We start from the raw sequence: 12,369 nt of genomic DNA, 5'->3' as shown, positions 1-12,369 counted from the left end.
CCTCTCGATCACACTGCCAAGCGTCAGGTCCTCTCGACCCACTTGGACTTTCACTTGGGTTCCACGATCTGCTAAGATTTTTCCTGCCTAGCCTCCAACTAGGTCTTTTCCCGGTTGAGAAAACAACCTACACACTCAGTTAACTTATTAGATCACAACAAAACTTAACTTAAACCTTTGACAACATCAAAACACAGGTTTGATTCTAGTGCAACTTGCACCAACAATCTCCTCCTTTTTGATGTTTGACAACCAAGGTTCAAAGTTAAGTTAAAAAGTATAGAAATAAATAAGCAAGCATTTTCACTCTCCCCCTAAGTTAAATAACTCCCCCTAAATTCACTATCTCTCCCCCTTTGACATACATCAAAATAGGGGAAGCTAATAAATAGAATTAAAGTAGAAATTTAATAAAAATATTAGAATGAAAGACTCTTTCAAAAATTTATAAAGTTATAGATTGTGAAAACAAGAATTTTGAACACTTTGGAAGATTTTAAAAGTTTAAGTTAAGAAATTGAAAAATATGTTGAAAGTAAAACTTTGAAATGTAAGGCATTTAATTTGAAATTGAAGCCAAAGTTTTGAAAAAAAAAATCGTAAAGAAAAATATAGCAACGTTATAGTCATTCTAAAGAAAATAATTGTGAACATTTGAGTGTAAAGTTTAAATTATTAAAATTTTAACAAAGTTAAAATATTAAAAAGTTGGTAAAGGAAAATTTTAATAAATCTTTAGTTAGATTAAAATTTTAGTAAGGATAAAATTTTTGAAAATTACTTAGAAGAAATAAATCTTTTTGAAATCATAAGTTCCCCGTAAATTCTTAAAAGTCCAAACATGGTTTAAAAAACTAAAAAATATCCTTATGATGAAATGTCCAATCTTAGCACAATGCTAACTATCACAAGATAGTAGCTATTGACTCAGGTTGGTCAATTTGAGCATTTGGGAGTAACTAGGTTGTTACTAACTAGTGAACTCAAATTGATTAATGTACGTTGTTTATAGCCTAGATTTATAGCGATACACTGACATAAGCATCTGAAATCTTAGGCTAAGTCCTAAGCATCTCACCCATTCTAGGTTGTACAAGCAAGGGATCCTACTGTGCTTGTAAGATGATGGCTTCTAAAGCTATAGGATCATGTAATTCTAATAGGCTACTCCAAAAAGATAAAAATATTTTGAAAGAATTTTGAAAATAAAATTTTGAAAGGGGAAAGTTTACCAAATTAATTTTGAAAAAAAGTACTAAGTAATATTTGTCAAAATAATATGGTAAGAAGCCTACTCTATAAATGGAAAGAATAACAAAAAGAGTAACTAAAGAAAGATGATTACCACAAAGTGTACATAATTCAAAGTTTCCCAAAAGTACAAGTCAGAAATAATAGTGCCAGAGGTCACTCATCCTCATCTACATCATCAGCTCGAAAATAATCAAACATTCTCCGCTGCTCCCTCTCTATAGCATTAGTACAGTCAGTCATCTCCTGACGAAAGTCTGCAATCTGTCCTTGGAGAGAGGTGTACTGATCATTCATCTTAGTTTCCAAGGAGTCAAACCGACTAAAAATGTCATCACGAAGATGACTAAAGAAATCACTAGTCACTGGGGGAGGTGCATAGGAACTGCTCTGAGCAAAGTCAAAACAAGGTGTCATGGCAAATCCTAGATCAATAATCGGTGGAACAGGTGCTTCAATTGGAATCAGATCATCTTTAGCAACACTTCCTCGGCAACCAGCAGAACGTAATGTGGATGGGTCCATTTATACACAAGACCCTCGGCACTAGTCCTAATCCCAACCAAAGACAACTGCCTAATCCCAACAAGATCAAAGTCAAACAACTCAATTAGTTCACCACAGTGAACTCCTACTCCTAAAGAAGCAATGTGCGCAGTAAGGACATGACACTGGATCATGTGGACTTTATTCGAGGTGTTGTACCCCCAAATAGTAGATTATAGATCGGAAGACCCAGTACCCTAAGTCAAAGTCAAGATGGTGTCGTAATGCATACATCAGAAAAAGATGAACAGGACGCAATGTTGGTGCAGGAAGCATCCGACGATTGAACCTATGTTTTGATTATGTCAAAGGGTTCAAGTTAAGTTGTTTTGTTATCTAATGTGCTTGAATGAGCTTTGCAGGAAAGTCTTAAATGTTCTTAGGAAAAAGTCCTAGCTGCGGTTAGGCAGGTGGAAAACCCTAGGGGGTGATAACCCTAGGTCCTAGGGGGTGGTAACCCTAGGTGGTGGAAAACCCTAAGGGGCGGTAACCTTAGGTCTTAGGGGATGGTAACCCTAGGTGGTGAAAAACCCTAAGGGGTGGTAACCTTAGGTCCTAGGGGGTGGTAACCCTAGGTGAAGGAAAACCCTAAGGGGCAGTAACCTTAGGTCTTAGGGGGTGGTAACCCTAGGTGCTGAAAAACCCTAAGGGGTGGTAATCTTAGGTCCTAGGGGGTGCTAACCCTAGGTGGCGGAAAAATCCTAAGGGGTGGTAACCCTAGGTCCTAGGGGGTGGTAACCCTAGACAGAAAGTCCATCCGGTCTGGAGGATCGGACTGGCAACAGATATGCTCTCTCGAGTGGAGTAGGTGAGGACGCGTTCTCTGCAGAGGGAACAGTAGGCGTCGGTTCGACCTACGGTTTTTAGTCAAAAATTCGAAGTTAGAACCGGGCAGTCCAGAGACTGTCAAAATATTTTATTATCATGTTTATTATGTGCTACGTTTGTTTTGTAGGATACGTGGTTGTTTTATGGACTATTATATTTTGCAGGGATAAAAGAGCACATTATACCTCGGATGAATAGTACCCGAGGCACCCTCATGGAGCTTGGAGGCGCCTTGGGTGCAAAGGAGAAGAAGTGCGCGCGGCAAGGCTGGAGGCACCCTCATGGAGGCTTGAGGCACCTCGGACAGCCTTGAAGGCACCTTCAAGGGGTATTGAGGCGCCTTCAAGAGGATCAGCGAGGACTTCTTCTGCGCTTATCCGTGTGGCTGACTCGGCTATGATGGAGGCTCCCTCAAAGGGCTTTGAGGCACCTTCAACAGACCTTTTATGGAGCATTCGACCAGCACATTGAACAATCAAGAACCAAGAAATCCTTCTTCCGTGTGCTGCTCAAGAAATGTTCCAGAAGTGCTGTAGCTACACCCCAACGACTAGGAGCTTCAGATTCTTGATTTCTGTTGTCGGTATAATTACTATATAAGTTGAATTGTAATATTCTCATTGTAAACATTTGCGCTATTATAGTTGTTGCCTAAAGTAAACGCTCAACGAGCGTGGGCCTTGGAGTAGGAGTCGCCCTAGGCTCCAAACCAAGTAAATACTTGGCGTCTTTTATGTGTTTGTTTTCTTATTCCGCTGCTTAACTTGTTGATTTTCCGAATATAAAAAGTGAAAGCCACGAGCGCTATTTCCCCCCCCCCCCCCCCCTAGCACGTCTCGATCCAACAATTGGTATCAACACTAGGCCGCTCTGATTTGGTGAAACCACCAATCAAGTAGGGGGGTCCCTCCAAAATCATTTTTAAAAAATTCATTTTCATCTTTTCACCATTGGTCGGCATTAGCGAAATATTTCATTTTCAAAAGTTTGAAATAATATTTTTTTATTATTTTATTAATATTTTATTTTTTTCCTTGAAATTAGTGAATTGTTATTTTTATCTTTCTCCCGCACTACTAATCCAAGACCAAGCCTTAGGATATTTGTTTTGTTTTCCTTTTTGTGTGCGAGATTCATTTTTATGGCACTCCAAGAAGGCTATAGCACTGCCCGCCCACCGCTCTTCACCGGAGATGACTTCGATTACTGGAAGGGTCGGATGGAGTCGTACCTCCAAATAAATTTTGAAGTCTAGATGATCATCAAAACCAGTCTGGTACTTCCAACTGACGACGCCGACAAACCAATATCATGCGAGAATTGGAATCCAACTCTACTAAGGAAGGTAGAAGCAAACGCTAAAGCAATGTATACACTTCAGTGCGGCCTAACCAATAAGGAGTTGAACTGCGTCGGCCCCTTCTCAAGTGCAAAAGAATTATGGGAGAAGCTGATTAAGCTACACGAAGGTATTTCCGATACAAAAATAAGTAAGCATGATTTAATAGACAAATTATTTGAATTACATGAGCAGACTGATACAACTCCAGCCGAGGAAGGTGTTGTGTTGGTTGCAGGTACAAGCAAGATAAAGGAAGCTAGAAAGAAGAAGGGTTGAAGGCAACATGGTCTGAGTCATCAGACGAATCCAAATCTGACGAAGAAGAACAAACGAGCTTTCTCGCTCTATCGGTACAAGTGAACATCATCGAAATTGAGTCCGAGTTCAAGTCCACAATCGAGAGCGAATCAGAAACCGAGTCCGAGCGAAGCCACGGATCCGTATCCGTTTCCGAAGGAACGAAAACCACTATAAGCGCTTTAATTTATGGTATTAACATAGATAATCTAGAAAATCTAGTTTCTTATTTATTAAAGAATTTGGCTAAATCCAATGTCCGGGTTAAGTCACTCCAAAAGGAGGTAATAGCCCTTAAGGAAGTGACTAACTCGAGTCCTTTGACTGAGTCAGTTTAAACTGGAAATTCAACCCAAGTCCAACAACTTGAGGAAGAAAATTCCAATTTGAAAACTCAATTTAAAGAACATAAGAACACGCTTGAATGGTTCACGTTGGGTTCCAAGAACCTTAATATGATTCTTGGAAAATAAAGAGCCATTTACAACAAATCTGGACTTGGATTTAAGGCCAAACACAAATACAAGTCGTACTTATCACTTGTAAATCGTTCAAATAGAAAAGTAGTCCAAGCATGAGTCCCCAAGTCAAACCTGACTAATCAAGTCGGACTTGGACACTATTGGGTCCCTAAGGATCAGATACATTACCTTGATAGGTCATATCGAGGCTATAATCCAGGGGGAGCCAATAGAAAAGCTATCTTGATAAATAGATAAAATTGCTTAATGATTGTTTATTTTCTTTTCTTTATAATATGCATGTTTAGATTAGGATAGATTAAGGACCTAGGCGTAATTTACACTTGTTTAGTTAAACCTAGGGGTTTCAAAAAGGAAATTAAATATATGATTTCTTTGAAAAACTCTATCTAGAAGTGGTGGATGAACATATACCCAAGAAGGCCTAGTGCCTCGCCACAGCCTGGGAGCCAATCTTTGAAATGTGTATTTAATTGACTAATTGAAAAACCTAAGTCTAACTCAAATGTAAATTAATCCTTAGAAATAATCTAAATCTAAAGATAATCATCTCACAAAAATCAATAAGGTTCTCTGGTTGATAACTTAGAAAAGGGTGAGATGGATCTAAGTAAAAATTTAGAATTAATTTACCAATTTAATTAACAATTTAATTCACCAATTTAATTTACAAATTGTAATCAACAATTGATTAAAATACATAATCAATTCAATTAAATTAACTTAATTAATTTTAATATTAATGTTTAAATCATAATTAAATTATATATTTTTTAATTAATTTCAAAAGTCTAATTAAATTCAATTAAAGTAAATTAATTATTTTTGATATTTTCAAAACTCAAAATCATTATTTACAAAGTTATAATTTCAAATCATAATTAATCTCACTCAATTTGAAAATTATTTTAAGAACCATAATTAATCTTACTCAATTTGAAAATTATTTTAAAAATCATAACTAATTTCAAAGTCTTACTTAATTTTATAATTAACTTTAAAATCAAAATTAATTTCAAAATCCTATTTAAATTCTATAATTAATATTAAAATTTTCAAAATCCTATTTAAATTTTATAATTAATATTAAAATAATTATTTCAAAAATATAATTAATTTGATAATTATTAATTAATTTTTAAAAATCATAATTAATTTCAAAATCTCACTTCATATCATAATTATTTTTAGAAACATAATTAATTTCAAAATCTCACTTCATATTATAATTAATTTTTAAAATCATAATTAATTTCAAAATCTTACTTCATGTTATAATTAATTTTTAAATTATATTCAAAGTCTTAATGATAATTAATTTTTAAAATCTTAATTAATTTTCAAATCATATCATAATTATATTTTCAATGTCTTAATGATAATTAATTTTTAAAATCTTAATTAATTCTCAAATCATATTTTCAAATTATGATTGCAAATCCAATTAACTTTTAATCTTCAAAATTTTAAATGTTTACTCATTTGAAATTAAAACTTAAACTTATTTTAAATATCAATTTCAATATTGATAAAATAAAATAAAGACAACTCCGTCTCACACTCACTCATAAGCTGAACTTGCTTGATAACCTAGAATGGGTGAGATGGAAAATTAGAAAAATAAATAATAATTTTTAAGTTTTTTTTATGCTTGGACCCTAGGATTCTCAAAACCTTTTAAAGTATTAATTAAGGGGGAGTGAAGGTGGTTAAGTTAAATTCCTCTTTAACGTTAAAGTTTTTGCTCAAAATATTTTGAAAAAGAAAGTTCAATTTTTGTTAAACTATTTTTAAAATAAAAAATAAATTATTTTTGAAACTAAGTTTTTGTTTTAACTAAGCTTTTTATCAATTTTTTTCAAGACGATGTACTTAACTAAGCTTTTCTCTAACTCCTTTTAGAAAACAATTTTCAAAAGCTTAGCTATGTCTTTATTAAAATCTAAGTATTTTCAAAGCAAAAATTTAGCTAAGTTGTAAATTTAAAAAAAAAAAAGGTTCAAAACTTAAGTTTATCAAGATTTGTTTTCACATATCTTAAAACTAAGTACTTAAACTAAGCTTTTATGAAAATCCTTTTTAAGTTAAGTTTTGAAAGCTAAGTACTTGACAAAACATTTATTTTCAAAATTTAGCTAAGTCTCTATTGAAAATATATAAAAAAACTAAGTTAAAATACTTTTTGAAAATGTTTTAAGTTTTTTTTAAGCTAAATATTTTCAAAGCTAAGTACTTAAGCTAAGCTTTTATGAAAATCCTTTTAATGTTAAGTACTTAAACTAAACGTCTATCAAGAAAATCTTTTTAAAAGTTAAGTATTTATCAATACTTTTAAGTGTTTGTCAAAATCTTTTTAAAAATCTCAATTTTTCAAATAGCAATTATTTTCAAAAGCTTAAGTTTAGCTAATTTGTTTTATTGAAATTGACTAAAGTATTTTCAAAAGCTTTTTTAGCTAAGTATTTTTCAAAGGCTTTTCAAATTTAGCTAAGTGTTTTTCAAAGCAATTATTTTCACATGCTAAGTTTTGCTAAGTTTTTGTTGAAAGCGCTAAGTATTTTCCAAGGCATTTTCAAATTTAAGTGTTTTTTAAAACAATTCTTTTTGAAACGTATGTCACTTTCAATTCTTAAAAAAAAATAGATAAAGTGCTACTCTTCAGGAGGAGATTTGAATTACATAGAATATTTTTCTATTTTTCTCTCTACTTATTCTTTTTGATTTATGTCAAAAGGGGAGAGAAAAGTCAAAGTTAAAGATAATTAAAAATTAAGAATTTAAACATAAGGAGAAGCATAAGTTTTACAAATTTTTAACATACATGCTCATGTTTAAATTTCTTATTTATTGTCATAATTTTTACTTAACTTTGAACCGTGTTGTCATAATCAAAAAGGGGAGGTTGTTGGTGTAGGACCGTTGGCGGTCGGCTAGAAGGGGGGTTGGATATCCTGCAATCACAAAAACAAAAACACCCTTCTCGAACTCTTAAACTAATACTTGCATAAAGAATAAGCATAAAGTAAATAGAACATTAACAGAAGAGACACAAGTATTTAATTGGTTACAACCGATGTGGTTGTAATCCAAGGAAGATGAAGCACTATCAATCTCCTTCAGGCGGAGAAGCCTCTTACAACGTTGAAGCGCAGAAAACAGAAGCTTAACTCTAAATTACAGCACACAAGCGTTGGAAGTGAATTTCTGAGTTCGTTCAAAAGCTTCTGGACCAAGGCTATATTTATAGCCTTGGTCGGGGCGCCCCGAAGGGTTCCGGGCGCCCTGGGGGGATAAAACTTTATCCCAAACGTTCAGATCGAGTCAAAGCTTGATCCTCTGAAAAAGTCAACTCCGGGTGCCTCGGTACGTTCCGGGCGCCCCGGTCAGCTCCGGGCGCCCGGACCCAAAAGTCAACTATGGTTGACTTTTTCGGTCCGGGTCCTCTCCTCCGGCTCTGGTCGCCTCGGTCCGGGTCTTTAACTCCGGATCCGCTCGCTTGGGTGATTTCTTCCATCCGAAATAGGGCTCACCCGAACCCAACTTCCGGTCTTCTCGAGCGGGCTTCCGCTCCGGCTTCTCGTCCCTCGGAATCGCTGCGTGCTTCCTTCTCGTCCACCAGCGTACTCATCCGCAGTCTTCGTCCCTCGGTCGCACCCCGTGCCGACCTTCTCTCTAGTTGTAAAGCCCGAAAAATTCCCGAATTTATTTTAGAAATATCCTATGATTTTTCTAGATTTTTAGGATATTTTTACATAATTTTTGGAGTACCGGAAGTAGCAAAAACAAATAAGTCGCAAAATAGCTTAGGCGGGAATCTAACCCGAGACCTATGGTTTAAGAGATAATGCTAGTAACCAGTTGAACCCAGCAGGGCCGTGCTGAAAGAGAAGGGAAACATTTATATTTATATTTATGTTGGGCCTAGTTACCCACTTAATATAAATATAAACTTAAGTTGGGGTTGGGTTATATTATTTTGGTTCGGCACTTTCTCTCCTCACCGAAGCCTCCCTCTCCCTCTCCCGTTTCTTTCTCTCGGTGCAGCAAACAAAGCAAAGGAAACCTAGGGTTCCTTCCCTAGGATCGTGTGTTCACTTTCCGGTGACAACACCAGCACGAAGTCGGTTCTTCTCCGCGAGAGGAACGCGAGGACGTAGGTGGTTCGTCGAACGGAGCAGTTTTTCCGGAAAACCTAGCGGATAGAATCGTAAGAAAACCTTACGATTGAGGTAAGAAACCCCTCACCTGCAGTATAATTGCTCTCGCTTGTTAGTTTTGGCGTTAGTTCAGTGGTTTTACAGTTTTCAGTTTTAGGGTGTGTTTTTAGTGCACACCAAGCACTCGGTAGAATGCCCAGTTCAGAAGGATGCACCGGTAGGCGTCCTAACAGCATGTAAAATGTATTAGAAACATTTTACTCAGTTTATTATCAATTATTACAGCTATATGGATCAGATATCCATTGGGTGGGCTCCCACAGTAGCCCTAGGTTCAGATAACCTAGCTCTAGGTTCAGATAACATAGAACAGCAAAGTAAAATAAAACAGTATTCAGTATTTTACTTTTATTCAGTTGGCACTGTACTTGGATCAGATATCCATGGGCTGGACTCCCACAGTCGTCCCTAGGTTCAGATAACCTAGTAACCCTGCTGGATTCGGAACTTGCAATCTCGGGTCTCGTAGGGATGCGCGCACAGTAAGTACAGTTGCCAGGGCCCAACAGCATGTTTAGTATTTTCATCTATTATATGTATGGTTTTCAAATTTGAAACTAGTGATGAGAACACTAATTTAGATTTCAGTTCAGTTCAGGTTCAGTTTACATGATTTGAGTTCATGTACAGATTTAGATATATGCATGACTAGTTCAGTTTCATACTCAGTTTATAAGTGTGCCATTTTCAGTTTAAAGCATGTTCAATTTATATGCTATACATGTTTCAGTTCCAGTTTATGCTTTTATATGCCATGCCATGTTGCCATGCTCAGATCAGTTATCAAACAGCATGTTTTAAAAGCATAATCGCATCGTTGTATGTTTTTGTGAGGTAGATGGTTTCTTACTAAGCTTCTTAGCTTACAGATGCTACTTTTCTTATACTGCAGATACCGGTAAAAGAAAAGTGGACTAGCGGAGGCTGGAGGGCGATGCTATGATGATGTGTGTGTGCAAGGAGTTTGGAATAAAGATCCTTGGGATCTATACGCTTTTATTTCAGTTTTAGTACTTAAAATACCTAGTTTTATGACTTAGTCTTGTTACTAGGTGTTACAGCTTAGTAAACTATGTCTTGTTTAGTTTATCATGTTTAGAATGTTAGTATTTACATGTTAGAGTGTTTTTCATGTATCTAGAACTTTTATATGCGATTTTTGGCACGAATCAGTGCTGGAAATCAGAAATTCTGATTTCGTATCAGACTATCAGCACCTGGATCGGTCAGCAGACCGATCCAGTGCCATTCCTCCTCCTGGATCGGTCAGCCGACCGATCCAGATGGATACAGTAGCCTACTGTATCTCCCTAGATCGGTCAGCCGATCGATCCGTCCGCGAACAGAGAGTTCGGGACGAAACCAGCGGTCACTGATCGGTCAGCCGACCGATCAGTGATGCCCCTGATCGGTCTCCCGACCGATCAGTGAGCAGCTGGATCGGTCGGCAGACCGATCCAGCCAGTGTTCACGTGGGCGCCAGTGGATCGTTCCACGGACCGATCCAAAGCTTCAGTTTCACCTCCCCAGCATAGCTATGAATATCTAGAGGGTAGTTGAATATGAAATCTCACTCTCACAGTGTTAACAGAGGCAATTACAGTAGTTTAGTAAAATTTTATTTTACCCAGTTTCCGCACAGTACAGCACAGTAGTTTCAGTAGTTAATGTAGCGATCCGGCTCACAGCTCAGTACCCAGGAGTTGGGTCGTTACAGAGTGGTATCAGAGCAAGTTCCTTACTTCCTACACACACATCAGCATTGTGCCTACAGCTTCCAAGTAAGAACATCTCTCACTCAATTTTGTTTTCAGCTTTCATATCAGTTATATGTGCTTTCATGTTTGCTCTCATGTTGGTAGTTAATTAATTCATGTTTACAGTGATAGTATTTAACATGTTACTAGTAGTTAACTATAACATGATAGCCTAGTTATATGTATGTGTTCTCTGCTATTTAGAAAATGGTACGAGGACGTCCAGCTAAGAAAGCATCAGCGGCTGAGCCCCAGCATGAGGCAGGCAGTTCAGTGCCTCCCCCAGACCTCAGCTACAGCAGCAGTTAGCCGATCAGCAACAGGAGATAGCCTCCTTAAAGGCTAACCAGCAGACTACTCCCCCAGTCACTCCAGTACCGAACCTCACGACTCCAGTAATCACAGAGGTAGTACCAGCTCAGCCTGCAGTACCAGTCCCAGTGGCCCCAGTAGCAGGGGCTAAGAGAGAAGCTTACCTTATCCAGTGGCAGAGAATTAAGCCTGAGAACTTCTCAGGCACCAGCGAACCATGGGATGTTCAGGCATGGTTTAAAACACTAGAAAGCACGATGGAGCTTCTAGACTGGCCAGAGCACGAAAAGGTGATGTGTGCCTCCTTTTGTTTAACAGGAGATGCACGCATGTGGTGGGAGCGGATTAAATCGAAGTGGCCAGTAAACCAGATGACATGGGCCAACTTTGAGAAAGAGTTCTTCGAGGAATTCTTTCACATGCAAGTCACGAACCGACACTATGACGAGTTTCGTCAGGGCAACCTATCGGTTCAGGAGGCCGTGAAGAAATTCAACAGGTTGGCCCGTCTGTGTCCAGAACTAGTCAGCTCAGAGAAGGAACGAGTACGCTTGATGCTGAAGATGCTCAGACCAGAGATCGCAATGAATGTGGCTGGTGGCGTTCATAGGCCACAAACCACAGAGGAGCTAGTGAGTAGTGCTCTGATCACCGAGCACTATCAGCACAATATCACCCAGCAGAAGCAGGTTTCCACAGAGCCCAAGGGACAAACTAGCTCAGGTACTCAGCAGAAACAACAGGGACATAGCTCCAACTGGAAGGGGAAACGCAAGGCAAGCAGTGACCCAAAAGGAGGACCAGCTGGAAAACATTCCAGACATTCCAAGTGTGCTACTTGTGGGAAACATCATCCAGGAGTTTGCCGCAAGGGTACGCGAGGTTGTTTTGAATGTGGACAGGAAGGGCACATGGCTAAGCAGTGCCCGAACAAGAACAGTCTTCCTCAGCCTCAGCCGATACAGTATGGAGCTCAGCCAGCGCAACTACACCAGATGTATGCTGCCTTAGATGGTCCACAGATCAGTCAGGGCAGATTAGAAGCCCCCACAGCTGTCCCAAATGCCAGGATTTTCTCACTGACCAGAGAGGACGTAGCAAATGCCTCGACAGTTGTCACAGGTCAGATCAGTATTTTACAGCATAATGCAACTGTCTTATTCGATACTGGGGCAACCCATTCTTATGTATCCAGGGCATTTGCCGAGAAATTAGCAACACCTCCAGAGGTACTCAATAGTCAGTTTCTGACAACACTACCCTCAGGAGACATTATGACATCTACGCACTGGCTCAGAGCAGTGCCAGTCATTATAGCAGACAGGGAACTTTTTGGT

The sequence above is a fragment of the Zingiber officinale genome, chromosome 7A (genome assembly GCF_018446385.1).
Source record: "Zingiber officinale cultivar Zhangliang chromosome 7A, Zo_v1.1, whole genome shotgun sequence".
Classification (NCBI taxonomy): Eukaryota; Viridiplantae; Streptophyta; class Magnoliopsida; order Zingiberales; family Zingiberaceae; genus Zingiber; species Zingiber officinale.
This window is presented reverse-complemented; position numbering follows the sequence as displayed.